The sequence below is a fragment of the Sus scrofa genome, chromosome 15 (assembly GCF_054392235.1).
Source record: "Sus scrofa isolate SSC_HxYL_T2T_F1_AM1 chromosome 15, Sscrofa_HxYL_maternal_Yorkshire_Landrace_v2.0, whole genome shotgun sequence".
Lineage (NCBI taxonomy): Eukaryota > Metazoa > Chordata > Mammalia > Artiodactyla > Suidae > Sus > Sus scrofa.
The window spans coordinates 127342761-127370376 of record NC_139397.1 but is presented as its reverse complement, the minus strand read 5'-3'; the positions used below and the strand labels follow the sequence as shown (position 1 = coordinate 127370376).

Sequence of the window (27616 nt, the reverse complement as noted above, 5' to 3'; positions counted from 1 at the left end):
CAAACTATTGAGTATATTTTCCTATACTATACTGTAGGTTCTCATTAATCATCTTTTTTATGCAGTAGTGTGTATATGTTATTCCCACCCTCCCAATTCTTCCCTCCCCATAATTGTTTCATCTATGGTAACCATAAGATTGGTTTTTAAGTCTGTGAGTTTGTTTCTGTTTTGTAAATAAGCATTTTTGTATCACTTTTATTAGAGTCCACATATAAGTGATAGTATGTGATATTTGTTTTTTTCTGAATTACTTCACTCAGTATGATAATCTTTAGGTCTATCCATGTTGCTGCAAATGGCATTTTTCATCCGTTTTTATGTCTGAATAATATTTCATTGCATATATGTACCACATCTTCTTTATCCATTCCTCTATCATTGGACATTTAGGTTGCTTCCATTTCTTGGCTATTGTACATAGTGCTGCAGTGGACATAGGAGTGCATGTATCTTTTCAAATTGTGCTTTTCTTCAGATGCCCAGAAGTAGGATTGCTGGATCACATGGGAGATCTATATTTAGTTTTTTTAGGAACCTCCATACTATTCTCCATAGTGGTTGTACCAATTTATATTCCCACCAACAGTATGGAAGTGTTCCCTTTTCTCCACATTCTCTCCAGCATTTATTGTTTGTAGACTTTTTTTTTTCTTTTTTTTTAAGGGCTACACCTGCAGCATATGAGAGTTCCCAGGCCAGGGGTCAAATTCGTACTAGAGTTTCTGGCCTCTGCCACAGCCACAGCAGTGTGCGGTCTGAGCCATGTCTGTGACCTATATGACCAAACAAAATATTGCTAAAATTTATGTCAAAGAGTGTTCTACCTATTTTTCCCTCTAGGAGTTTCATAGTATGGCCTTACATTGAGGTCTTTAACCATTTGAGTTTATTTTTGTGTATGGTGTTAGAGAACATCCTAATTTCATTCTTTTACATGTAGCTGTCCAGTTTTCCGAGCACCACTTATTAAAGAGACTCTTTTCTCCACTGTATGTTCTTACCTTCTTTGTCATAGATTAGTTGACCATATGTGCTTGGGTTTATTTCTGGGCTTCTATCCTGTTCCACTGATCTCTGTTTCTGTGACAGTACCATACTGTTTTTGATTTCTATAGCTTTGTAATATAGTCTGAAGTTAAGAAACTTGATTGCTCCAGTTCTATTTTTCTTTTTCAATATTGCTCTGGCTACTGGGGGGTCTGGTTTTTGTTTTGTTTTGTTTTTTTGCTTTTTGGGGTTTTATTGTCTTTGGCCACACCTGCAGCATATGGAAGTTCCCAAGCCAGAGAGTGAACCTACCACAGCAGCAACCCAAGTTGCTACAGTGACTACACTGAATCCTTAACCCACTGCACCACAGGAGAACTGTTAGAATTCCATGTAAAAGATCATCATTTCCTTTCAGTTTTGCATATAGAGGCCTAGTTATTAGGCCCTATTTAGGGATCTAGGTGGAGATAAACCCAGCCATCCCTAGGAAACCCCTAAGCTATATTCTAGTTTTAAGAAGGGCAAAGCTGCAAATGGCTTCTTTCCTTTCTGGGGTAGGCTTCTCTGACATTCTGTGAGAATTAAGCCTAGATAGGTCACCCTACTTTGTGATATGTGAGCTTTTTTTGGGGGGGGGGGTATCTTATATCCTTTATTGGCTAGGTGGTTACTCCATTGGTTGAGAGTGGTTACAGTATTTTTGTCAGAGGCTTCCTTGGTGGAGTGGCAATCAGAATGTTGTCTACATACTGAAGTAGGATTTCCTCTTCCAGATGTAGACCTTTTAGGTATTTACCTAAAATTTCCCCAAAGATGTTAGGGGAAGTTTTGAACTCTTGGGACAGGACTCTCTAACAGTATTGTTGGGTTTTGTTGTATATTTGAGTCCTGCCATTCAAAAGGAAAAATTTATTTAGACTCTGGTGCTACAGGAATACAGAAGAGGGCATGTTTTAAGACTAATATAAAATACCAGGTCTAGTGAACAGTAGACTGGCTAGCAAGGTGCTGATGCATAGAGTTCCTGTCAGTGGGAATGGGGGCGAAGTCCTTGCAGGTCAGGCACAGCTGTGCTCTTCACGGAGCTCCAGATCAAAGTGCCAGGTGCAGGATCTCTGCACATAGTGCACCAAGCTAAAGTGCTGAGCACAGCCCTTTCATACCAGGAACTCTGGTCTGAAGTGCTAGGTGAAAGAGCGAGAGAGAATCTATTCACTTCTTTCCATCTCTACTACCACATTTATTTCCAGGGACCATCATCTCTCACCAGGGAGGCACAGTAACCTCCTAACTGGGCTTTATAGAACTAATCTCTTCTCCACAAATGTAAATCATCCCACTCTCCTTCTTAAAATTCCTTCATAGTTTCTTTTTGCTGCTAAAATAAAATCCCAAATCCCCATCCTAAGCTTCAGTGCCCTGCATGACCTGGCCAAGACTGCTGCCTCCTCCCCACATTTCATATCACCCTCCTATGGTGTCATCACGGTGGCAGTTTGGGTGCAGGTTCGAGCCCTGGCCCAGGAACTTCCACATGTTGCAGGTGTGGCCAGTAATTTGCTTTCTACAGCTTGAACTGATGCTTTACTCTTGATTGAAATCAAAAGAAAGACCATACAAGGTGGTTGTGTGAAATAAGAATGCATACTCTTAGCCTGGCCAGCTCATTATTTAAGTTCCAGTTGACCATAAATTAAAAAAGTACCACCAGGATTCAAACAGAATTCTAAATTTTCAGTATATATTAGTCAGAGAAACAGAAAAAAATAGAAATATATATCCTATATATTATGGAATATAAGAAAATAATGAACTATGTGGGCTATAAGGAAAAGTTAGTATGCACCCACTGCAGATAATTCATATTCATTCACTCATGTAATCACTATTCAGTGAACACTTACCATCTGCAAGACAAACGTAGCCATGAATAAGACAAGAGGATACTGCACTCATCAAAATTCTATTAAAAAGCATAGTATAAAAGTATAATAGCTAACATTCTTTTGCTACTGATAATGTGTCAGAGCCTATGATAAATGTTTTATTCATATGAATTTCTCATTTGCTCCCCCAAATATAAATTAATCCCTTTGTTTTAAAAAATGAAGCTAGAACAATGATATGATCCAGCAATCCCACTCCTGGGCATATATCTGGACAAAATTATAATTCAAAAAGATATGTGCACCCCTTTATTCATTGCAGCACTATTCATAGCCAAGACATAGAAACAACCTAAATGTCCATCAACAGATGAATGGATTAAGATGTGCTATATATACACAATGGAATACTACTCACCTATAAAAAAAGACTGAAATAATGCCCTTTCTCAGCAACATAGATGCAAGTAGAAATTATCATATTAAGTGAAGTAAATCAGAAAGAAAAAGACAAATACCATATGATATCACTGATACATTGATTCTAAAATATGGCACAAACGAACCTGTCTACAAAACAGAAACAGGCTCTCAGAAAGAGGAACAGACTGTGGTTGCCAGTGGGGAGCTGTTGGAGACCACTGAACTGCTAAACTCTGCAGAAAGCAAACTCGGTAGTACAAAAGCACGTTAAGCCAAGGAATCCTTGTGATGGCGAAAGCCAGATAAGCATGTTTGCCAATGCAGAGTTCTAAAGTGCAGAGTCTCCTGTCAAAATAAAATGAGGGGTTTTATACATTGACTATGTTGTTCTTTAGGCAGCTGCAGTATATCCTAAATGTATACATCTGTGACTTTTATTGCTAGTAGTCTCCCTAAATCTCACTAAGAGATAGTTTCAACACTCTCTATGCCTGTTTTTGCTCACTAACCTAAACATGTCACTTTCCCTACTACAGGTCTTGTGGGCTAGAGCCTAGAGGCCTTTGTTCAGAGAAACAGAGTGCCTCCTGGTCCCCCACTTTTAAAATGTAAAAGAGTCTGTTGTGTTTTGTATGTCTCACCACCCCTCTTTCAGGATCTCCCATTGACCTACAGCTCAGGACGCAGCAGGGAGTGGGGAGGGAGTGGGATGGACCGGGAGTTTGCAGTTAGTAGATGCAAATTATTACATTTAGAATGGGTGAGCAATGAGGTCCTATTGTGTAGGACAGGGAACGATATCCAGTCTCTTGGGGTAGACCATGATGGAAAATAATATAACAAAAGGAATGTATATATATGTATGACTGGGACACTTTGCTGTACAGGAGAAATTGACACAACATTGTAAACCAACTATATTTTAATTAAATAATAAAAATTTTTTAAAAAGGGTGTGGATTCTGGATTCCAGGTGGGTGAATGCAATCATAAGGGTCCTTATAAGATAGAGGTAGGTGGATGAAAATCATTACCATATGTAAGGATAGAAGCAAATGTTGGAGTGATTGAAAAAAAGGCCATCAGCCAAGAAATGCAGACCACTTCTAGAATGAAACAGATCCTTCCCTAGAGCCTCTAGAAGGAACACAGGCCTGGCAACACCTTTGATTTTAGCCCAGTGAAACTGTTTGCAGGAGTTTCTATCATGGCTCAGAGGCTAGCATCCATGAGGATGCAGGTTCTGTCCCTGGCCTCACTCAGTGGGTTAAGGATCCAGCATTGCTGTGAGCTGTGTTGTAGGCCACAGATGTAGCTCAAATCCTGCATTGCTGTGGCTGTGGCATAGGCCGGCAGCTACAGCTCCAATTTGACCCCTAGCCTGGGAACCTCCATATGCCACAGTCGCAGCCCTGAAGAGCCAAAAAAAAAAAAAAAATTTAATGTAAAAAAAAGAAACTGGCTTCATATTCCTAACCTCCAGAACTGTAAAATAATAAATTTGTGTTGTTTTAAGCCACTAAGGTTGTGATAATTTTTTGTACCAACAGCAGAAACTAATATAAGAAGACAGATTTTTTAGGAAGTGGGTGCAGTATACCACTGGTTTTCAGTTAGGGTCCTAGCTTCCAGTAACTGATTTATGAAATCTGATATGGGAGCAGGTGATTTTAAAAATATTCCTCAAGTGACTCCAGTAATCAACTCACAGTTGGGTAAAAGCTTTTGGTAGGTAAATGAGAGATCAGAACTCTCTCTGTAAATAGCATGCAGGAAGGAGGTAGAACTTCCAGGCAAAAACTGCATTGCATTGCATCCTGGTGATTATATATAACTTTCTTAAGTTGTTAAATCTCCCTACCAACTGGAAATTAAACATCGTAACTAAATATGTTGTATATATGGTTAAAATCTTAAAAGTACAATTCTGTGCTCACAAAATTGTACTCATAAAAGTACAACTTTATGAAGACCGTTTTAACTCTTCAGATATTTATACCTTCATAAATTATATACGGAGGCACTTTGCCAGTGTTCTTTAAGATTTTCAGTGTTTTCCCTTCTGTACAGGCTAACAATGCAATTTAATCTTTTTGTTTTTATTTTGTTTGGGGTTTTTTTTAAGTTTTTGTTTTTTCTATCATAGTTGCTTTACATTGTTCTTTCAACTTCTGCTATACAGCAAAATGACACAGTCATATATGTGTGTGTATTTATATATATATTCTTTTTTTCATATTATCATGTTCTATCACAAGCGACTAGATATAGTTTGCTGTGCTATACAGCAGGATCTTATTGCTTATCCACTTCAATTGCAATACTTTGCATCTATTAACCCCAAACTTCCAGTCCATCCCACACCCTCCCCCTCCCCATAGGAAACCGTAAGTCTATGGATTTGTTTCTTTTCTGTAGAAATGTTCATTTGAGCTGTATGTTAGATTCCAGATATAAGTGATATCACATTTTGTCTTTCTCTTTCTGATTTACTTCACTTAGTATGAGAGTCTCTAGTTCCATCCATGTTGCTGCAAATGACATTATTTTGTTCTTTTCATGGCTGAGTAGTATTCCATTGTGTATATATACCACATCTTCTTAATTCATTCATCTGCCAATAGGCATTTAGGTTGTTTCCATGTCTTGGCTATTGTGAATAGTGCTGCTGCAGTGAACATATAGGTGCATGTATCTTTTTCAATGAAAGTTTTGTCCAGATATATGCCCAGAATTGGGATTGCTGGGTCATATGGTAGTTCTATATTTAGTTTTCTGAGGTACCTCCATACTATTTTCCATAGTGGTTGTACCAATTTATATTCCCACCAGCAGCTTAGGAGGATTCCCTTTTCTCTACAACCTCCCCAGCATTTATTTGTTGAGTCCATTCTGACTGGTGTGCGGTGGTACCTCATTGTAGTTTTTATTTGCATTTCTGTAATAATTATTGATATTGAGCATTTTTTTGTGTGCCTGTTGGCCATCTGTATATCTTATTTGGAGAAATATCTATTCAGGTCTTGGCCCATTTTTCAATTGAGTTGTTTGTATATTTACAAATTAAACCCTTTTCAGTTGCATTGTTTGAAACTCTTTTCTCCCATTCTGTAGGTTGTCCTTTTTTTTAACCATTTCTTTTGCTGTGCAAACTTGTCAGTTTGATTAGGTCCCATTGGTTTATTTTTGTTTTTATTTCTGTTGCCTTGGGAGACTGACCGAAGAAAACATTTATACAGTTGATGTCAGAGAACATTTTTCCTATGTTCTCTTCTAGGAGTTTTATGGTGTCTTGTCTTACATTTAAGACTTTAAGCCATTTTGAGTTTATTTTTGTACATGGTGTGAGGGTGTGTTCTGGTTTCATTGATTTACATGTGACTGTCCAGTTTTCCTAGCACCACTTGCTGAAAAGACTGTTTTTTTCCCATTTTATGTTCTTGCCTCCTTTGTCAAAGATTAATTGGCCAAAGGTGTCTGGATTTATTTCTGGGTTCTTTATTCTGCTCCATTGGTCTGTATGTCTGTTTTGGTACCAGTACCACACTCTCTTGAGTACTCTAGGTTTGTAATATTGTCTGCAGTCTGGGAGAGTTATGCTTCCTGCTTGGTTTTTGTTCCTCAGGATTGCTTTGGCAGTTCTGGGTCTTTTATGATTCCACATAAATTTTTGGATGGTTTGTTCTAGTTTTGTGAAAAATGTCATGGGTAATTTAATAGGGATTGCATTGAATCTATAGATTTCTTTGGGTAGTATGGCTATTTTTACAATATTGATTCTTCCAATCCAGGAGCATGGAATATCCTTCATTTATTTGAATCCTCTTTAATTTCATTGATTAATGTCTCAGAGTTCTGAGCATATAAGTCTTTCACCTCCTTGGTCAGGTTTATTCCTAAGTATTTAATTTTGGGGGGTACTATATTAAAAGATATTTTAATAGCCCTTTCCTAATACTTAATTTTTAGTATATAGCAATGTAACCAATTTCTGAATGTTAACCTTGTATCCTGCTATTTTGCTGAATTCGGTGATTAGTTCAGGTAGTTTTTGTGTGGAGTCCTTAGGGTTTTCAATATATAGTATCATGTCATCTGCATACAGTGAGAATTTTACCTCTTCTCTTCCAATTTGGATACCTTTTATTTCTTTTGTTTATCTGATTGCTTTGGCTAGTACTTCCAATACTATGTTGAATAAAAGTGGTGAGAGTGGGCCAGATTTTAGCAGGAAGGCTTTTAGCTTTTCTCCATTGAGTATTATATCAGCTGTGTGTTTGTCATAAATAGATTTTATTATGTTAAGTTCTTCCCTCTATATCCACTTTGGTAAGAGTTTTTGTCATGAATGGATGTTGGACTTTGTCAAATACTTTTTCTGCATCTATCGAGATGATCATGTGGTTTTTTGACTTTTCTTTGGTTAATATGGTGTATGATGTTGATTGATTTGCACATGTTGAATCATCCTTGTGAACCTGGGATGAATCCCATCTGGTCTGGTGTATGATCTTTTTTATATGTTGTTGGATTCAGTTGGCTAAAATTTTGTTGAGAATTTTTGTGTCTATATTCATCAAAGATATTGGCCTATAGTTTTCTTTTATGGTGGTATCTTTGTCTGGTTTTGGAATTAGGATGATGGTGGCATCATAGAATGCCTTTGGGAGTGTTCCTTCTGCTTCACCCTTTTGGAAAAGTTTAAGGAGGATGGGTATAAGTTCTTCTATGTATGTTTGGTAGAATTCACTTGTGAAGCCATCTGGTCCTAGACATTTGTTTGTAGGGAGTGTTTTTATTACATGTTCAATTTCATTTCTAGTGATCGGTCTGTTCAGTTGATCTATTTCTTCTTGATTCAGTTTTGGCAGGCTGTAAGTCTCTAGAAAGTTGTCCATTTCTTCTAGGTTGTCAAATTTGTTGGCATATAATTGTTCATAGTGTTCTCTTACGGTTTTTTGTATTTCTACGGTATTGGTTGAGATTTCTCCTTGTTCATTTCTTATTGTGTTTGAGTTCTTTCTCTCCTCTTCTTGGTGAGTCTGGCTAGAGGTTTGTCAATTTTGTTTACCCTTTCAAAGAACCAGTTCTTGGTTTTATTGATTTTTTTCTATTGTTTTTGAATCTCTATTTTATTGATTTCCTCTCTGATCTTAATTTCCTTCCTTCTGCTACTTTACGATTTGTTTTTTCTTCTTTTTCTAATTCTTTTAGGTGGTGGGTAAATTGTCAATTTGAGATTTTTCTTCTTTGTTGAGAAAGGCTTCTGTTGCTATGAACTTCCCTCTAAGCACTGTTTTTTGAGGCATCACTTACATTTTGAATGATTGTGTTTTCATTATCATTTACCTCGAGGTTGGTTAATTTCTGTTTTGACCAATTGGTTTTTTAGTATAATGTTATTTATTCTCCATGTAGTCGGTTTTTTTCTCACATCTTTTCTTGTGGTTGATTTCTAGTTTCATGTCATTGTGTTTAGAGAAGACACTTGAAATGATTTCTATACTCTTAAATTTGTTGAGGTTAGCTTTGTACCCCCATAAGTGGTCAGTCCTTGAGAATGATGTTCACTTGGAAAGAATATATATTCTGATTTTTTTTTTATTAAATGTCCTAAAAATGTCAGTTAAGTCTAATTTTTCTATTGTGTCATTTAGAATCTCTGTTACCTTATTGATTTTCTGTCTAGAGGATCTGTCCATTGATGTGAGTGGGGTGTTAAAGACTCCTACTATTATTGTGTTCCCACCAATTTTTCCTTTTTTGTCTGTTATATTTGTTGTGTGTATCTGGGTGCTCCTATATTAGGGGCATATAGATTAGCCATTGTAATCCTCTTCTTGAATGGATCCTTTTATCATTACATAGTGTCCTTCCTTGTCTTTCTTTATGGTCTTCATTTTATTTTTTTTTTTTGTCTTTTTTGCTATTTCTTGGGCCGCTTCTGCGGCATATGGAGGTTCCCAGGCTAGGGGTCGAATCGGAGCTGTGGCCGCCAGCCTACGCCAGAGCCACAGCAACGCAGGATCCGAGCCGTGTCTGCAACCTACACCACAGCTCACGGCAACGCCGGATCGTTAACCCACTGAGCAAGGGCAGGGACCGAACCCGCAACCTCATGGTTCCTAGTCGGATTCGTTAACCACTGCACCACGACGGGAACTCCTTATGGTCTTCATTTTAAAGTCTATTTTGATCCTTCCCCCTAATCTTTTTTATATTTTTTGTTTGATATTTAATTATGAAAGAAACAAAACCCCTATCTGTATGGGTTCCTCTAAACCTTACCTTTATCTCAAAGTCCTTATGAATCCATTCATTCTTTCCGTTTTCACTCACTCACTTGTACTCACTCATCAAATATCATTAAGTGATTAGCATGTGTAAGACTCCCCTCTACACATTCTTTGTACTTGTAGAGACACACAAAGATACAGTCCCCACCATCAGGAAATTATTTCCTCTGGGCTTCATTAGCCATTTGTAAATATCTTTATAACTGTGCCTTTTACATCAGATTATAATTGTAGATATCTATGTCTCTCCAAATTATGGATATCAGTGAGTTCCTATGGGCAGGGAGCTGGTCATGTTCATGTTGGTATCTGCGGAGTTCAAGTAAAGTGTATTTATACCTGTTCTTGACTGAATTGACTAAAGGAGAATAAGGTAAACACATAAAATTCATCCTACGAATTGAATTTTTAAAACGAGAAAGTGGAAAATCACACTCTTTGGGGAGGCTTCTACCAGATGGAGACGGCAGTCATGGCAGAGTCAGGGCTATATGGTCACCAATGATTTCTTTTTCTTCCTGAACATTGTCAACTTTACGCACAAGGTAAAGTTTCAGAGTTAAGTGTTAAGCAAGAATATATAGGAGTTTTGCAACAAAAGGGCAGGTAGTAGAAACAAAAGAGTACTGTTAATTAAGGAATTTAGTGCTTGTCTATGTATGGGAAGATGCAAGGTCTAGGCTCACTGAAATCATTCTCTTGATATGCCCCTCAGCTATCTGGGGCAAATATCCTGTGTTTTCATACCCTCAGTTTCCTCAGTAGGCAGTGGGTACAGTTTGATGAATGGCAGGTATTCTTTGTTTCCTTGCTGAGTTCCCTCAGGGCTTACCTGCTCGCTCTTACAGGTGGCTATAACCAGTAATGACTGTGATGTCCTCTGTTTATTGAGGTGGCAGGCAACATTTTCTTTCTCAGCACAAAGTACAAAACATATTTTCTAGCCTCCTCAATCTAGCTTGCGCCAAGTAAGGCCTCCTCAATCTAGCTTGAGCCAAGTAAGGGGACTGTTATGGAACATAGGTCAAAAGAGTGTAGGCTGCTTCCAGCACTGGCCCCTAAAGTTGGTTTCCCTTTAGATTTTTCCATTCACTCTTTTTTCCTCTTTCCTAACAACCCTAGAGGCCACAATCCAAAGATATTGGTGTTATAAAATGGAAACAAATCTGGCTACTTAACTGTCTGCATATAGTCAACCCTCTCTCCCACTACCAGTTGCATTGAGAACTGTGATAAAAGCAAACAGTGAACATTTATTGTACAGAGCCCATGAAAGGTTCAGGTTGTTTATTACAGCACTGATGCCCTAATTCAGAAGAGGATGGCTTTCCAGGCAAAGAGAACCACATGAACAAAAGCAGAAAGTCAGAAAACACACCAAGCAGCTGGAAAACATAAGGAAGACAAGAGTCAGAAATCAACCCTAATAAAAACCTGAGAGCCAGATGCCAGATGCCATGAATGCCTTGACTGATGAAAGAAAATGAAGAGCAATAATTTTTTACATTGACACAATCAAAATAGTAGTTTAGGAAATATAGCTTGGCATGAATGTGATCGGGATAAAAATGTAAATTCTTTTGATGGGTTAAAATCCCAACCTAAATTAGGTTATCAAAGAAGAAGAAGGAGGGGAAGGAGAGGAGAAGAAGAAATATTTAGCACTGACTTACATAACTAAAAAGTCAGGCATAGTTAGGAGTTCCAGATCACAGTGGGTTAAAGATCCAGCTTGTAAAAAAAAAAAAAAAAAAAGAAAAGATCCAGCTTGTCTCTACAGAGGTGCTGGTTTTATCACATCCCTCTGCATTATTTCTCGATTCTTGCCCACACAGCAAGGTTTTGGAGGTGTGGCCAGTCTGGTGGGGGACTGTTCTGGCTGGGAAGTGCTGCAGCAGTGCTGGGATAGAGCTGGCAGTCTCACCATCTAGGGATGGAGGCAGGGAGGCTCTCTAGGCAGAAGCATTCAGTTCAGGGCAAGAGTGGCTCAGGGTTGACGGGAGCACCTTAGGTTGAAAGTTACAGCTCTTGTTAGGGCACTTTTAGTGGATCATTCCTGGTCCTTCTCCTGGAGTGGAAAAACACTCTCGCTAGTTGCCTTGGAGATCACAATCAAGTTCAAGTCAAGTTTGCAGCAGTGTACAGCACGTTTTATTTATGCCCTCAGAGAGGGAGGGGCCATCCTGGAGTAGGGACTGGCCCTGCTTGCAACTGGGTCTTTCCTTGTATTCCCAAGCCATAGACCTTTTTGGAGACTCACTTTCTCTTGCCCCAGGCCTGCTGATTTTTCTTGCCCCAGCCTCCCTGCCCCATGCAAAAGGGCTGAGTATTGTTTGATCTCTGTATGGGGCATATTTGATCTTCTGATTGGTTTTGGGCAGGAGCCCTTATTTGCATGATGAATAGGTTATATTAGAGGTGGGGTAAGGAATGGGAGACATTCCTTCCCTAATAGGGAGTGAGCAGCCCATGTTGCTCAAGACAGGGGAAGGGACATTATAATGAGACATGGGCAGAGACTTTTGGGCTTAATCTCCTTGAAGGGACTTGAACCCTATAACAGTTTTATCCCAAGCCCAGTGCTAAGGATCCAGCATAGCTGCAGCTGTGTAAGTTGCAACTCCAGGAACTTTCATATACCACAGGGGTGGGAGTGGGGGCATATTAAATGCAGGGGTTCATTAGGATTCAGGACTTGCTTTCTGTTACCATCAAGTCCAGCAGAAAGGGATTCCCAACTCAGAACTGAGTTTATTTTCAGGTAACATGTGGAGCTCTGAAATAATCACTATGCTTAGGTCCAGGTCACATACTTTTGGCTGCAAGAGAATAGCAACCCTATTATATTCATTACTTGTTGCTGTAACAAACAACCACAAAGCTTCAAGGGCCTATAGTGATAAGCATTTCATGCTTATATGCCTGAGGTCTGCAGAGAGCTGGCCAGGAAGGTTCGGGTCCCTCTCGTGGCCTTCCATGGCAGAACAAGAATGTAAAAGAGGAATCAGAAACTTGCAAAGCTTTTTGAGGCCTTGATTCACTTTCACACAATTCTATTGGCCATAGGAAATCACTCCAGTCATGGAAGTAAATTCCAATTCTAAAAGAGAAACCCTAAAGGTACATACTAAAGGGTATGATACAGAGAGATGAAGAGCTGGGACCGTGGATGCAAACAATCTACCATGCCCATCAAAACCCCATGAGCAGAGTGGGAGGAGAATGGTTCTCCAAGGAAAACATGTGTGCTGTTAATAGAAAAAGTGGTGAATAGATTCTGGTTGGTAAAGTCAACAGACGGCTACTTCTGGCAGACAGATTACAGCAGAAAGAGTGTGAAAATAGAAGCAGTATTATTTTCCTAGGGCTATTATAACAAAGTACTGGGTGGCTTAAAACAATAGAAATCTATTCTCTTACTAGTTTTAAAAGCCAGAAGTCTGAAATCAAGATGTCACCAGGGCATTGTTCCCTCAAGAAGTTCTGGGGAGAATCCATTCTTTGCCTCTTCCGTTTTCTGGTAGCTCCTGGCATTTCTTGGCTTGGGGTTGCAGAACTCCAATGTCTACTTCTGTCTTTTCATGGCTTCTCCTCTGTATGGCTTCCCCTTTTCTTATACAGACACTTTTAAATAAAAAAATTTTAGAGCAGTTTTAGGCTCATGCAAAACTGAGAGAAAGGTGCAAAGAAATGTACATATACCCAAGGTCCCCACTAATGGATAGCCTCCCATATGATCAACATCCTGCACCAAAGTGGTAAATTTGACACACCTACAATGGCATATAATTACCCAAGTCCATAGTTTACATTACAGTTCACTCTTTTTTTTTTTTTTTTTTCCCCTGCTTTTTAGAGTAGAGATTCCTAATTGGAGCTACAGCTGCCAGCCTACGCCATAGCCACAGCAGTGAGGGATCCAGGCTGTGTCTGTGACCTACACCACAGCTCACAGCAATGCTGGATCCTTAACCCACTGAGCGAGGCCAAGGATCAAAACTGCAAACTCATGGTTATTCCACTCTGCCACAACGGTAACTCCCAGGCTTCACTCTTGACATTGAAATGTATAGACATACATCCATCATTACAATATTATATAGAATGTTTTCACCACCCTAAAAATCCTCTGTGCTCTATTTATCCCTCCCCCCACCCGCAATCCCTGGCAACCACCAATCTTTTAACATCTCCATAGTTTTGCCTTTACCAGAATGTCATATACAGCTGGCCCTTGAACAACACAATTATGAAGCACAGAGGTCCACTTACTACTCAAAATTTGTTAATTAAGTACATGCTACAGTACTATACAGTCCGAAGTTGGTTGAATCCACAGATGCAGAACCATGGATATAGAGGGCCAACTGTAAAGTCATACTTGGATTTTCAAATGCACTGAGGGTAAGCACCCTAAACCCGTACTTTGTTCAAGGCTCGACTCTAGTTAGAATCTTATAGTATATAGCCTTTGCAGATTGGTTGCTTTTACTTAGTAATATGCCTTTAAAGATTCTTCATGTCGGAGTTCCATTGTGGCACAGCAGAAGTGAATCCAACTAGTATACACAAGGACATGAGTTAATCCTTGACCTCACTCAGTGGATCGGGGATCCAGTGTTGCCATGAACTGTGGTGTAGGTTGCAGACGCAGCTCAGATCTGGCATTGCTGTGGCTGTGGTGTGAGCCGGTAACTATAGCTCCAATTCAGCCCCTACCCTGGGAACCTCCATATGCCACGGTTGCAGCCCTAAAAAAAGCAAAAAATAAAAAATAAAGGTTCTTCATGTCTTTACAAGGCTTGATAGCTCATTCCTTTTTTCTTTTTTTTTTTGCTTTTTTTATAGGGCCATTCCCATGGCATATGGAAGTTCCTGGGCTACAGGTCAAATTGGAGCTGCATCTGCTGGCCTATACCACAGCCACAGCAATGCCAGATCTGAGCCACATCTACAAACTATGCTACAGTTTGCAGCAATGCTAGATCCTTAACCCACTGAGTAAGGCCGGGGATCAAACCCACATCCTCATAGATCCTAGTTGGGTCCTTAACCTGCTAAGCCACAATGGGAACTCCTTAATAGCTCATTTCTTTTTAGCACTAAGTAATATTCTATTTATTCTATTGTCTGGGTGTAGCATACCGTTTATCTCTCTAGCCACCTACTGAAGGACATCTTGGTTGCATCCAAGTTTTCAAAATTATGAATAAAACCACTATAAACATTAATGTTTAGGTCTTTGTAGAGATGTAGGTTTTCAGCTCCTTTGGGTAGATGCCAAGGAGCAAAATTGCTGGCTTATATGTAAGAGTATGTTTATTTTTGTAGGAAACTGTTATAATGTCTTCCAAAGTGGCTGTCACATTTTGCATTCCCACCAACAATGGATGAGGTTTCCTGCTGCTCCATATCCTTACTAGCATTTGATGATGTCACTGTTCTGGATTCTAGTAGGTGATTCTCATTGTCATTTTTTTTTTTTTTTTTTTTGTCTTTTTGCCTTTCTCTGCCCCTTCTGTGGCATATGGAGGTTCCCAGGCTAGGGGTTTAATCAGAGCTGTAGACGCTCGCCTACACCACAGCCACAGCAACGCAGGATCCGAGCCACATCTGCAACCTACACCACAGCTCACGGCAACACCAGATCCTTAACCTACTGAACAAGGCCAGGGATCGAACCCGCAACCTCATGGTTCCTAGTCAGATTCGTTAACCACTGTGCCACGACGGGAACTCCTCATTGTCATTTTAATATAGACATTTTTCATTGGATTTAAGGTCCATCTAGTTAATCTGAAATGATGTCATCTTGTGAGCTTTAACTCAATTTCATCTGAAAAGACTCTTTTCCCAAATAAGGTCACATTCACAGATACCAGGGATTAAGATTTGGACATATATTTTGGGGGGTTACAATTCAATCCATTACAGATGCTATAATATTTTAAAAAGTCAGTATAGAATACTAACTAATATGGAGTTTTTCATAGTGAAACTATAAAAGAAAAGTGTTGTCTGTAATATGTGAGAAGTAGAATCAATAGTATTTGGTGACTGCATGCAGAAGTGAGAGAAATTAGCTCCGGGATTAGCCTAAATGGATTAAAGAACAATGGTACATTAGCAGATTTGGGAAAGTTGCAGGGAAAAGGGAGTAAAGGAAATGGTGGATTTGGTTAGAACATACTATATGGAATGGTGAAGAAAAATAATGAAAATTGAAGTAGAAGGGGATGAAGATGTTCATCTAGCTGACTCTGAAGTACAAAAACTTCATTTGATCCAGAATTTTCAGGAGCTGTGTATTGAATATCATCTTGGTCGGTACAGCCAATTCTTTGTCATAGTCATCACTTTTATTTCAAAGATATGGTTCTTAGAAGGTGAAATTCTAGAAAAACCATTAGTATTTTGTTTCTACTAACAGAAACAATTATGCTCTACCAATGTCATAATTATTTTAAAGAGCTTGATATCATGCAATACCTTTAGGACCAATAGGAAAATACTAAATTCAATTCAGTTCTGGGCTCATGCTATTTTTTTTAAGAGTATAATTCCTTTTTTTTTTTTTTTTTTTGTCTTTTTAGGGCTGTGCCTGAGGCATATGGAGATTCCTAGGCTAGGGGTCTAATCAGAACTATAGCTGCCGGCTACGCCACAGCTGCAGCAATGCCAGATCCAAGCCACGTCTTCTACCTACACCACAGCTCATAGCAACGCTGGATCCTTAACCCACTGAGGGAGACCAGGGATCGAACCTGCAACCTCATGGTTCCTAGTTGGATTTGTTTCCACTGCACCAAGACGGAAACTCCGTAATTCCTTTTAAATAAGAAATCAGTGTGTAGATTATATTGTGACTCTCTATTTACCAGGATTTTTTAAAATCAGAACATCTCTACCACATGACCAGCAAGATAAATGTAGATCTAATATTATCTTTCTAAAAACAAATGCCGGCATTCCTGTCGTGCCTCAGCAGGTTAAGAAGCTGACATGGGGAGTTCCCACTGTGGCTCAGTGGGTTAAGAACCTGACTAGTCTCCTGGAGGATGCAAGTTGGATTCCTGGCCTCACTCAGTGGGTTAAAGATCTGGCCTTGCCTCAAGCTGTGGTGTACATTGCAGTTGCAGCTTGGATCCAGTGTTTCTGTGTTGTGGCATAGGCCAACAGCTGCAGCAGCTCCAATTCGACTTGTAACCTGGGAACTTCCATATGCCACAGGTGCAGCCATAAAAAGACAATTTTTTAAAATGATAATCAACAAAATAAAATAAAAAATAAAAATAAATGCCTTTAATTATGGATAGTTCTCTGCATTCTACAGTTAAAACTCTGAGCAGTTTCTGGCATCATAGATTTTCTTTTTTGTTATTTTTTTATTTAAAAGTTTTTATTGGGAGTTCTTTTGTGGCATAGTAGGCTAAAGATCCAATGTCATTTCAGCAACTTGCACCTTGGGTCATTGCTGTGGCATGGGTTTGATCCCTGACCCGGAAACTTCCACATGCCATTGGTATGGCCAAAAAAATAAAAAATAATTTAAAAATTAAAAATAGGAGTTCCTATCATGCCTCAACAGTTAACGAATCTGACTAGCATCCATGAGGATACAGGTTCAATCCCTGGCCTTGCTCAGTGGGTTAAGGATCCGGGGTTGCCATGAGCTGTGGTGTAGGTTCCACACACAGCTCAGATCCTGTGTTGCTGTGTCTGTGGTGTAAGCCAGCAGCCACAGCTCCAATTTGACTGCAGCCTGGGAATCTCCATATGCCACAGGTGTGGCCCTAAAAAGCAAAAATAAATAAATAAATAAAAATAAAAAATAAATTTTATTTAAGTATCATTAATTTACAATGTGTTAATTCCTGCTGTACAGCAAAGTGATTCAGTTATACATATACACATATCCATTCTTTTTAAGATTCTTTTCCCATATAGGTTATCACAAAATATTTATTTATTTGAGGGGGAGAGAAAAAAATAATTTTATTACCTTGCCAGCCAAAGGAGGGTCACAGCAGGCTAATGCTTTAAAGCCTGTGGGCTCCCCCCGCCACACCGTAGGAGAGAATGGGAGGTGGTTTTATAGTTTTGGGAGTGAAAAATAGGGCTGCCGATAAGGATCAAGGTAGAGGCAAGCCTGCGTTGTTTTCAAAGCTGGTGTTCAGTAGTCTAGTGGTCTTCTTTCCAGAATAAAGAATGCTTCATTAACATCTTCCATTCATTGGGGGTTTAGTTTCGGTGTCTGGACTTACAGAGGTTCAGGTTCTTCCTGTCTTCGCAGAGAAGGAATTCCTTGAGAAACAAAGTGATAAGCAAGAAATAGATTTATAAAGATAGGATGCTTGTGAGAGATGCAAGCAGGCAGGCAAGGAGGCTCTGCCTATCACAGAATATTTAACAGAGTTCCCTATGCTATACAACAGGTCCTTGTAGGTTTTCTTTTATTTCTCCTACAGCTTCAATTAATGCCTGTTCTTTTTAGCTCTATCCTCAAAGCAGGAGAGTCAAACTACTTCTAGAGAATTTACCAATACATGTAGTCCAGAGAGAGTAAGAGAAAGAGCATGGGCTCCCTACTGCTGGATGCAGAATCAAATAGCTATGTGACTTTAGGGAAATCAGACTTTCATGCCTCAGTCTCATCAAGTATTCCTGCTTTCCATGCCTCACCAGATGTAGATATCAAATCCAGGTACCTTTCTAATTAGCAAAGTCAATATCAGGAATATATTTTCATTGGTAAATTAGTGGCTTGTTCATCTTCATGATCATTAATAAGATATCACTGGGATAATTTGTGGTGTTCAAGATGTACGATTAACTGAAATAGTTCAGAAATGCTTCTTGCACTTAGCACCTCAAGACTGACTCTCAAACAGCCTTGTGTCCATCCATTGGATTTCTTGATGCCAACTATAAAGTTAATAGCATCTGCTTCTTGAATATTTGTGAGTCAAATTCAAGTAGACTTTTTTTTTTTCTTTTTGGCCTCGCCCATAGCATGAGGAAACTTCCTGGCCAGGGATCAAACCCACGTGACAGCAGTGATCAGAGCTGCTACAGTGAAATCAGATCCTTAACCTGCTGAGCCACAGAGTAACTCCCTGAGATTTTCTCTTATTATAACCTATCATTAAAGTGTGGAGAAGTGGTTAACCTTCACCCATCCGGAACTTTTCCACTAGTTATTTAACAAAAAGAATCTTAGGTGTTATGTGTGGCGAAATATGGTAAGATACATTCACAACAGTAGTTTGAGTAAAATATTTGTTTGAAATAAAGTACAAGCATTCAGTTCCTAGTTTCTTTTTCCTTTTTTTCTTTTTCTTTTTTTTTTTTTTTTTTTTTTGGTCTTTTGTCTTTTGTCTTTTGAGGGCCTCACCTGCAGCATATGGAGGTTCCCAGGCCAGGGGTCCAGTCGGAGCTGTTGCTGCTAACCTATGCCAGAGCCACAGCAACGCCCAGATCTAAGCTGCATCTGCAACCTACAGCACAGCTCACAGCAACGCCAGATCCTTAACCCACTGAGCGAGTCCAGGGATCGAACCTGAAACCTCATGTTTCCTAGTCAGATTCATTTCCGCTGAGCAAAACAGGAACTCCAGTTCCTAGTTTCATAAATCTTAAATAAGAGACCCCTTAGTATCCCCAGATAATACTAATTTTAGATGGGAGAGCCAATGTTTCCTGCTATTGTATTCTTAAGGGGCTCGAACATATTATTTCAAACATGATCAAAGTTCATATCACATATTAGTTGTGATCAAAGTTCAGTACAACAAGCAGCATGTATTATTTTAGCTTTTAAGAGCTAAGCAAAGAATGAAGATGATGAAATTTACCCCTTGACTGCATTTTTTTTTTTTTTGGCTGTGTCCTAGGAATGTGGAAATTACCAGGCCAAGGAACCAACTCACCCCATGGCAGCAACCCAAGCTACTGTAGTGACAATGCCAGACCTTAAGCCACTGGGCCACAAGGGAACTCTGCCCCTTGACTGCATTTTAATTTAAATTTTAGGATCTGGGATCATAAGAATTGGGCATGAACTTAATAGAAATAATGAGTTCTTGATCACTATTCCCAGGGACCAGAAAAATTGTCCTCTGTAGGGAGGAGAAAATTCAAAGCTATTTTTTTTTATTGTTATTTTTCTTCATTGGAATTCAGTTACTAAACTCTAGGAATATTTTGAGTATAGCTTTAATTTTGTAATAGTACTCTAGAAAAAAAGGTGATCTCTAAAGCAAATTTATATAGCTTCAGAGCAGATCAAATTATCTATATCTATACTTTAGATAAATATGTACCTTGAGATACCTATCTACCTAGAGAGATTGGTCTTACTTGATTGGGTGAACCTTCAAATGTAATTACCTTCAAATTTATGGCTTGTCTTATAGATCTCGAAGATACTTTGTTAATAGCCCAAAAAGTAATTACTTTTAAATTGAGAAAAATGGGACATTGTTAATCAACTCTTTGTCAACCTTGACAAGTAAATATGTACTAGAGTTTTCATTAGTTGCAAAGGTGACAGTATTGATAACCCATATTTCATCCAAAGGCAGCTGGGTGGAAATTTACAATGCAGATGTTATTTAGAGACAATTTTCCTCTAGGTAAAAAAACAATAAAAAAACCCTACACCACCACCCCCTGGGTAAGCAAATAAAATCCCTGTGATTTCACTTTGCTGTTTTCTTTCTTTCAGTATGTTTCACCCAGCCTGTGACTGAGACACCTGCTTGCAGATCTCAGGCAGCCACCCAGAGTCCAGGAAGGTGGAACAACCTTGCGTAATTGATAAGGGCATGGTGCCTCTTCTCCAAGTTGGGAGCTGCTCTTCCTCCATGAGCACTGATAATAAAATCTGCCTTGAGGTGCCAGGACTTACCACTTGAATCACAGCAATAAACATCCAGGAGATGTTTTTTCGTTTTGGGGCAGTTTTTTTGCTGTTTTTAGGGCCGCACCCATGGCATATGGAAGTTCCCAGGCTAGGGTCTAATCAGAGCTACAGCTGCCGGCCTAAACCACAGCCATAGCAACGCCATATCTGAACCGCGTCTGCGACCTACACCACAGTTCACCACAACGATGGATCCTTAACCCACTGAGCGAGGCCAGGGATCGAACTCGCAACCTCATGGTTCCTAGTTGGATTGTTTCCACTGTGCCATGATGGGACCTCCCAAAGAGATGTTCTTTATTCATCCTTCTGTGCCAAATGCCTGTGCAAAGTTCTTCCTTCTTTAATCCTAAAGTTCCTGGAATCAGGAAGGCCTGGACTTGGATTTTTCAGGCAGGGGTGAGCTGTTTTTTTCACTTTTCCACAGAGCAATGAAACCTTCTTCGTTTACTACATTTCCAAACCTTAGGCCCGACCCAAGCCCTATGTTCTGAAAATTCCATTTTGAAAGAGAGGCGGTTGAATGGCAGGAGGCTATCCTACAGATGAGAAGGTTCAGAAGAAAATGTTTTAAGGATAGTATGAGCCAGGGGGGTTACAAACATTTAATTTAGCTTCACAACAATCCTCTGCAGTATCCCCATTTCACAGTAGAGAAATCTGAGATCTGGAATAAGCAACCTGCCCGTGCTTCTACAAACAGTGTTTGGTAGAATAGAAAGAGCCAATTCACTCCTCTATAATAGCTCTTTATTGAAACACACTTTGTCTCTCTCTCTCTCCTCAGCTCCCTCCCCTGTCTTCCCCTCCCTGCCCACCCCCATCTTCTTTTCAAGATCACAGTTTAAACCAGTGGATAATTAGTTCATGAACAGATGCCTGACATACCTTCCTTGTACTATTAGCACCCCCCTGCTTTATATTTATCTATTGTCTGCTTTCACAGACAAACTCCACAGGGTCAAAAAACACCTTTTGTTCATTTTCGTCTATAGTAGCTAGAAAAATGTCTGGCAGGTAGGGCTGTATAAAGCTCCCCAAAAATATTTGTTGAATGAATGAATGAATGAATGGATTAGCAGATGAATGGAACAGAAAGTCTAGAAAGAGATCTAACTATATAAGGGAACGCAAATGATAGAGGTGGCATTTTAAATAATAGAAAAAGTATTCAATAAAACGATGCTTTTTACAAATCATCTAGAAAAAAGATGTATCACTCTACCAAAATAAGTTTCAGAGAGATGAAAGACTTACATATAAAAAAATGAAGCTGGGGCGCCCTGAGCCGGACTCCAACGAGTGACCGCTGCTCCCCGCCCCAAGGCCGACAGGTCCCTCACTTAACACCCAGCCAGTGACCTGGGGCTCCTGGCTCTGGCTCCTCCCTCAGGGCACAGCCGGAGCCTGGCGCAGTTGCAGCGCGGATCCCCCTCCACCCGCCCCGGCCTGGAACTGCACGCCACCCGCCCCAGTGCCAGCGCCAGCTGCAGCCTCAGCTGGGATTCGGGCTCCCGTCAGGCGCCTGAACTCAGCGTTCTGGGCCAAGTGGCCTTCTACGCACGTTGCCGTCCCCGCTCTCCATGAAGCAGTTCCTGGTCTTAGGATCTGTGAAAAAGACCTCATTTATGTTTCTGTGGCAAGAGTTGCCTGTTAGATTGGCAAATATAATGAAAGAAATGTCTTCTTCCAGATAATCTTCTCAGGACGCCATCAGTTCTGTTGGTACAAATCAGGTATATAGAGAGTCTTCAGGAGCTTCTTAATTTTAAGGACAAAAGTGCTTGAAGATGCTAAAACTATATATGACTTTACAGATACAGTGATAGAGATCAGGAACCAGCACAAGGATGTGATTCCCACAGTGGCTGAAGGTGTGGTTGAATACAAGCAGAGCTTTAGGGTGGATGCTGTCACCAGCCAAAATGTTCAGTACTTTTTGGATCTTTGCTGTGTTGCCAGACAGGTTCTACAATATTTCCTTAGCTTCTTTACTTTATCCCATCTTCCTGCTCGGAAAAACAGTCACAGTGCTGGTAAATAACTTAAGCTTAAGAAAAAAGACCTAAAGGCATAAACTAGTCATAGGGTCAGCTGAATGAAGACATAATGCAAATAGGCACGCAGGACCTGTGAAGATCGGCACGCCATATGCACAGGCATGATATCCTCTAAGGAAAAAGAGAAAGAGGAACCTCATGGCCAAGTGGTTTATGAGCGATCATTAGCAGAATATGCATTAGCAAAGAGAACCAAGGTGCAAACCTAAGCACAAGGGGTTGCCACAAGAGGGCATGCCCTTTGCAGAAGCACAGTGAGGATTCTCTGGAATGCTATGCATAGCTAACTCAAATGCTAATGATTGTTATGTGCCTAAAGGTCAGAGTAAAATCTTAACCTTCTACCAGCTAAGCGGCTTTTAAAATAATAAAAGAATTTAAAAAATAGTAAACAAACCTTACATCCTCCACCCATAGCCCCCTCCTCACTTGATCTCATCCTAAAGAGCACAATAAAAGCAGTGTGGTTTCTTGAGGCAGGGCTCTTGGTCCCTGAGACCTTGAGTCCCCTGGTTCCCACCTTTACTTAAGATAAATGTCTGTGTGTCTTGTTTTATGTTAACTTTTTTCCTTAAGTTTCACAGCACCCATTCTTCAGCCCCATCCTGCTGAGCTGGTCTCGGCTTTGCTACACAAGTCCATTTCAATTAGAATGTTACTCTGTCAGCACTCATTCATTGTTATTTGGTGGAAAAGGCAAAGGAAGCCTACCTAATAAAAAACACATTGGAAGCATAAATCCAAACTGCAGTGTAGTTGAAGTTACTCAAAGATGGCTATGAAAAGCCTAGGCAATCTATATGATTTGTATTATGTTAACTTTCCTGAACTAGAACTTGAAGAACTATATGAAAAATCACCAGGACAGCCAATACAAGTGGTTTATGTACCATCCCATCTCTATCACCTATTTTTTTGTCTGTCTTTTTAGGGCTACACCCGAGGCATATTGAGATTCCCAGGCTAGGGGTCAAATCGGAGCTGTAGCTGCTGGCCTACACCACAGCCAAAGCAACACGGGATCTGAGCCACATCTGCAACTTACACCACAGCTCATGGCAAGGCTGGATGAGATTGAGGCCAAAGCAGTAAGTCCCCAAACTGTACTGATTGTTGAGATTACCTGGGGTGCTTTTGAGAAACACTTTTTCTGGGCCCTCCTCCAGATATACAGGATCAGACTCTATGGCAGGAGCCCAGGAATCTCAAGTTTTAAAACACTACTTAGATGAGACTGATGCCTTACCTAGTTAGGAAACCATGCTTTTAAAGTGAGTAATGATGATACCACATTTGCTAAAGTTAACAGATCCTTAGGTTTTGATTTTCACCTATAGAAAGGTCAAACTTTTAGACTCTGGGAGAGACAAACTGGTGCAATTAAAAGCATAATAAGAAGGAGACAAATTGACTATGGGAGAATAGTCAGGTAGCTGAAGGATTAGAACCTTAAGTGCATAAGTACTGACAAAGAAAACATATATTATTTTTAAAAATCTGTATTTTATCGGGAAAGAGTCACCTTGGGCTTATCACAGTAACCCCTCACATTCGTATGTTAACTTGTAGCATGCAAATACTTTGTTATATCATGATAACTCTATTGGTCCTTATTTTCATTTATTTATTTATTTTTGCTTTTGGGGGCTGCACCCGCAGCATATGGAGGTTCCCAGGCTAGGGGTCCAGGTGGAGCAGTGGCTGCTGGCCTACGTCACAGCCACAGCAACACCGGATCCTTAACCCACTGAGCAAGGCCAGGGATTGAACCCGAAACCTCATGATTCCTATTTGCATTCATTCCCACTGCCGCAATGGGAACTCCTCTATTGGTCTTTAAAACAAAGAGGTACAGGAGTTCCCGTCATGGCCCAGTGATTAACGAATCCGACTAGGAAGCATGAGGTTTCGGGTTTGATCCCTGGCTTTGCTCAGTGGGTTAAGGATCTGGTGTTGCCGTGAGCTGTAGTGTAGGTTGCAGACGCGGCTCCACTCCCGAGTTGCTGTGGCTGTGGTGTAGGCCGGTGTCCACAGCTCCGATTCGATCCCTAGCCTAGGAATCTCCAAATGCTGCAAGTGCAACCCTAAAAAGCAAAAAAAAAAAAAAAAGAGTCAGGGTTCAAACTTTATCTGCTTGTCATTATCAGCCACATGCTCCGGGGGACCAGGTCAGGAGACTAAGTTGTTTATCATACCTTATGTTTTAAGGTGAGAGGGAAATACACTGAATATAAATTTTAAAATAAGATTTTAAAAGTTTAAAGACCATCTTTACTACTTAAATGGGGAACTTGGAAAATACAATGAGTTGAAAGACCTCATTCTCAAAAGGATTATGTAAGCTTAACAGTTCTATATAAATTTTTAAATTGCAAGAGATGTTAAAGGGCTATTAGTCCAGGACTCTCATTTAAGAGATGAGGATCCTGAGACTCGGGGTGTGGGATTTGCCCAGGGCTACCCAGTTCATATGACCAAAGGTGGAAAAAAATCTTTCACCTGTTATTCCTTAATTATAGATTTTATGAAATACAGGATATACCAGTAGGTGATTTTGTTAGGTGTGCCGAGGGAGGACCGTACAAGGCCAAGTTGGTAAAGCAGGAGAGATTTATTAAGGCATCCGAGAGGGATGGGCTGAGCTCAAGATGGTGCCAGCTCTGACTGGGAGGGAATGCTAGGCTTATAAAGGATCTGGGCTGGGAATCTGGGGCTGGAGTTACGGGGGGTGGGGATTTGTGGCAGGAACAATGAAGAAGGAGGAGGAGAAGGTCCAGGGAGGGGTAGGGGGTTGAGTCCCAAGAGAGAAGGCAGTTAATTATTGTAGCTGGTGATTCTATTCAGGCAGTCGTTTTCCACAGGCCACTGTTTCTTGCGGCCCAACTTGAGCACCCCCATTCTGGGAGAGGGTGCAGATTTTGGCTGGGCCGTCGTACCCACGTCTGCAGCAGGTCTTCAAGGTTAACAGTCACTTTCGGGGATGGCGAGGGTCTGTCTCCATCCTCCTGGGAACCTATCAGATTTATATTAGCACAATGTGTTACCATTCTTTAGCTTCAATTTAGACTTTCTGTAATGATGAAATACTTTATAAACCTTTTCCAAGTATTCACTTTTTTTCCCTAATAGAGACATTTGTACAACTGACAAATTTTGCTTTTACTTAGAAACAACCCCCACAAGATTAAAGTCTCCTGAAAAGCTAAGATGGTGTTTTCAAAGGAAAAGTGAAATCTTTCCCTTTAGCTTCTTTTTAAGGTATAATGGCTTTTTTACTTGTTACTGTGGTAAGGGACAGAAAATTAAAATATTTTGGAGATGCTTTCTCCTAGTTTTAAATAATTATGCTACTTCAAAAGTGTTTAAATTCTCACACTGTTTTTCCCACCAGCATTTAATATGAAGCCATGTAGATTAAAGAAATATACGGAAGGATAATAAGTGGGTACTAATTAATTTTTAATGAATGTGCCAACATTTTTTAAGGAGGAATCACGAAAAATATTCTTCCCTATACTTAAAATACTGGCTGGCTTAAGAGTCTTCATACTTAATAGTGATCACTGTCTTACACTGTGAAGTTTTTACACGGAGCTGTTGAAGTGGCAGTCTACCCTATTATAAAATGTTTTGTGTATGACAATAAACTGAAAAACAGGGATCAACTCTTTAAATTTTTTTTTAAAGAATGAAGCTATAAATTCTAACCTAAACCATGAGCTGGTGGGATGGAAATGCTATAAAATTTGGTTGTGATGATTGTTGTACAATTATAAATGTAATAAAATTCATTGAATAATTTACAAAATAAAAAAATAAACCATGGGAGGAAATTTCTGTGGTCACAGATTGGGGAACTTTTATCTATTCTCATAAACCACTGCAGTTCTTTGTCAATAAAATAATTAATAAACCTCTGCTGTTGGAAACGTGTGTGGTTTATGCGTATATGTGAACCTAGAGTAAAGGGTGAGGGTGGGGGTCAGCAGAGAAGTAAAAGCTTACAGTAAAAAGGTGCTGATTTCTTTCTTTTTTTTTTTTTTTTGTCTTTTGTCTTTTTGTTGTTGTTGTTGTTATTGTTGTTGCTATTTCTTGGGCCGCTCCCACGGCATATGGAGGTTCCCAGGCTAGGGGTCGAATCGGAGCTGTAGCCCCCGGCCTACACCAGAGCCACAGCAACGCGGGATCCGAGCCGCGTCTGCAACCTACACCACAGCTCACGGCAACGCCGGATAGTCAACCCCCTGGGGAAGGCCAGGGATTGAACCCGCAACCTCATGGTTCCTAGTCGGATTCGTTAACCACTGCGCCTCGACGGGAACTCCATGGTGCTGATTTCTTTTTTTTTTTTTTTTTTTTTTTTTTTTTTTTTTTTTTTTTTTGTCTTTTTGCCATTTCTTGGGCCGCTCCCGCGGCATATGGAAGTTCCCAGGCTAGGGGTCTAATCGGAGCTGTAGCTGCCAGCCTACGCCAGAGCCACAGCAACGCGGGATCCGAGCCGCGTCTGCGACCTACACCACAGCTCACGGCAACGCCGGAACCTTGACCCACTGAGCAAGGGCAGGGATCGAACCCGCAACCTCATGGTTCCTAGTCGGATTCGTTAACCACTGCGCCTCGACGGGAACTCCATGGTGCTGATTTCTTAAGAGAATAGATGCCACTCTTAGACTAAAGGGAAGAAACGATGGACATGCAGATGAATTTGAAAGAGGCCATGGGAATTTGAAGAGGTTCTCAGCTGTCAGAGATAACTTCAGGACGGCTAATTTAAAAAATAAATAAATAGGAGCTCCTGCTGTGGCTGAGTGGGTTAAAAATCTGGCTGCAGCCGCTGGGGTGAAGGTGTAGTTCAGATCCCTGGCTGAGCAAAGTGGGTTAAAGGATCAGCATTGCCGCAGCTGAAGCTTGGGTCCCAGCCACAGCTCAGATTCAGTCCTTGGCCTGGGAATTTTCCTATGCCACTGGGGGGGCCCATAAAATTTAAATAAATAAATAAATAAATAATAAACAGTGCACTTGAATTAAAAGTAT

General features: G+C 40.2%; 1 protein-coding gene and 1 pseudogene across 1 annotated transcript in view; both read left to right on the top strand.

Annotated features, from left to right (window-relative positions):
• The window catches only part of LOC100737432 (pyruvate dehydrogenase (acetyl-transferring) kinase isozyme 1, mitochondrial pseudogene), a 51830-nt pseudogene extending 29126 nt beyond the window's left edge, over positions 1-22704 (top strand).
• KANSL1L (KAT8 regulatory NSL complex subunit 1 like) overlaps positions 1-27616 on the top strand; it is a 579301-nt gene that overhangs the window by 316223 nt on the left and 235462 nt on the right. The window lies entirely within an intron of this gene.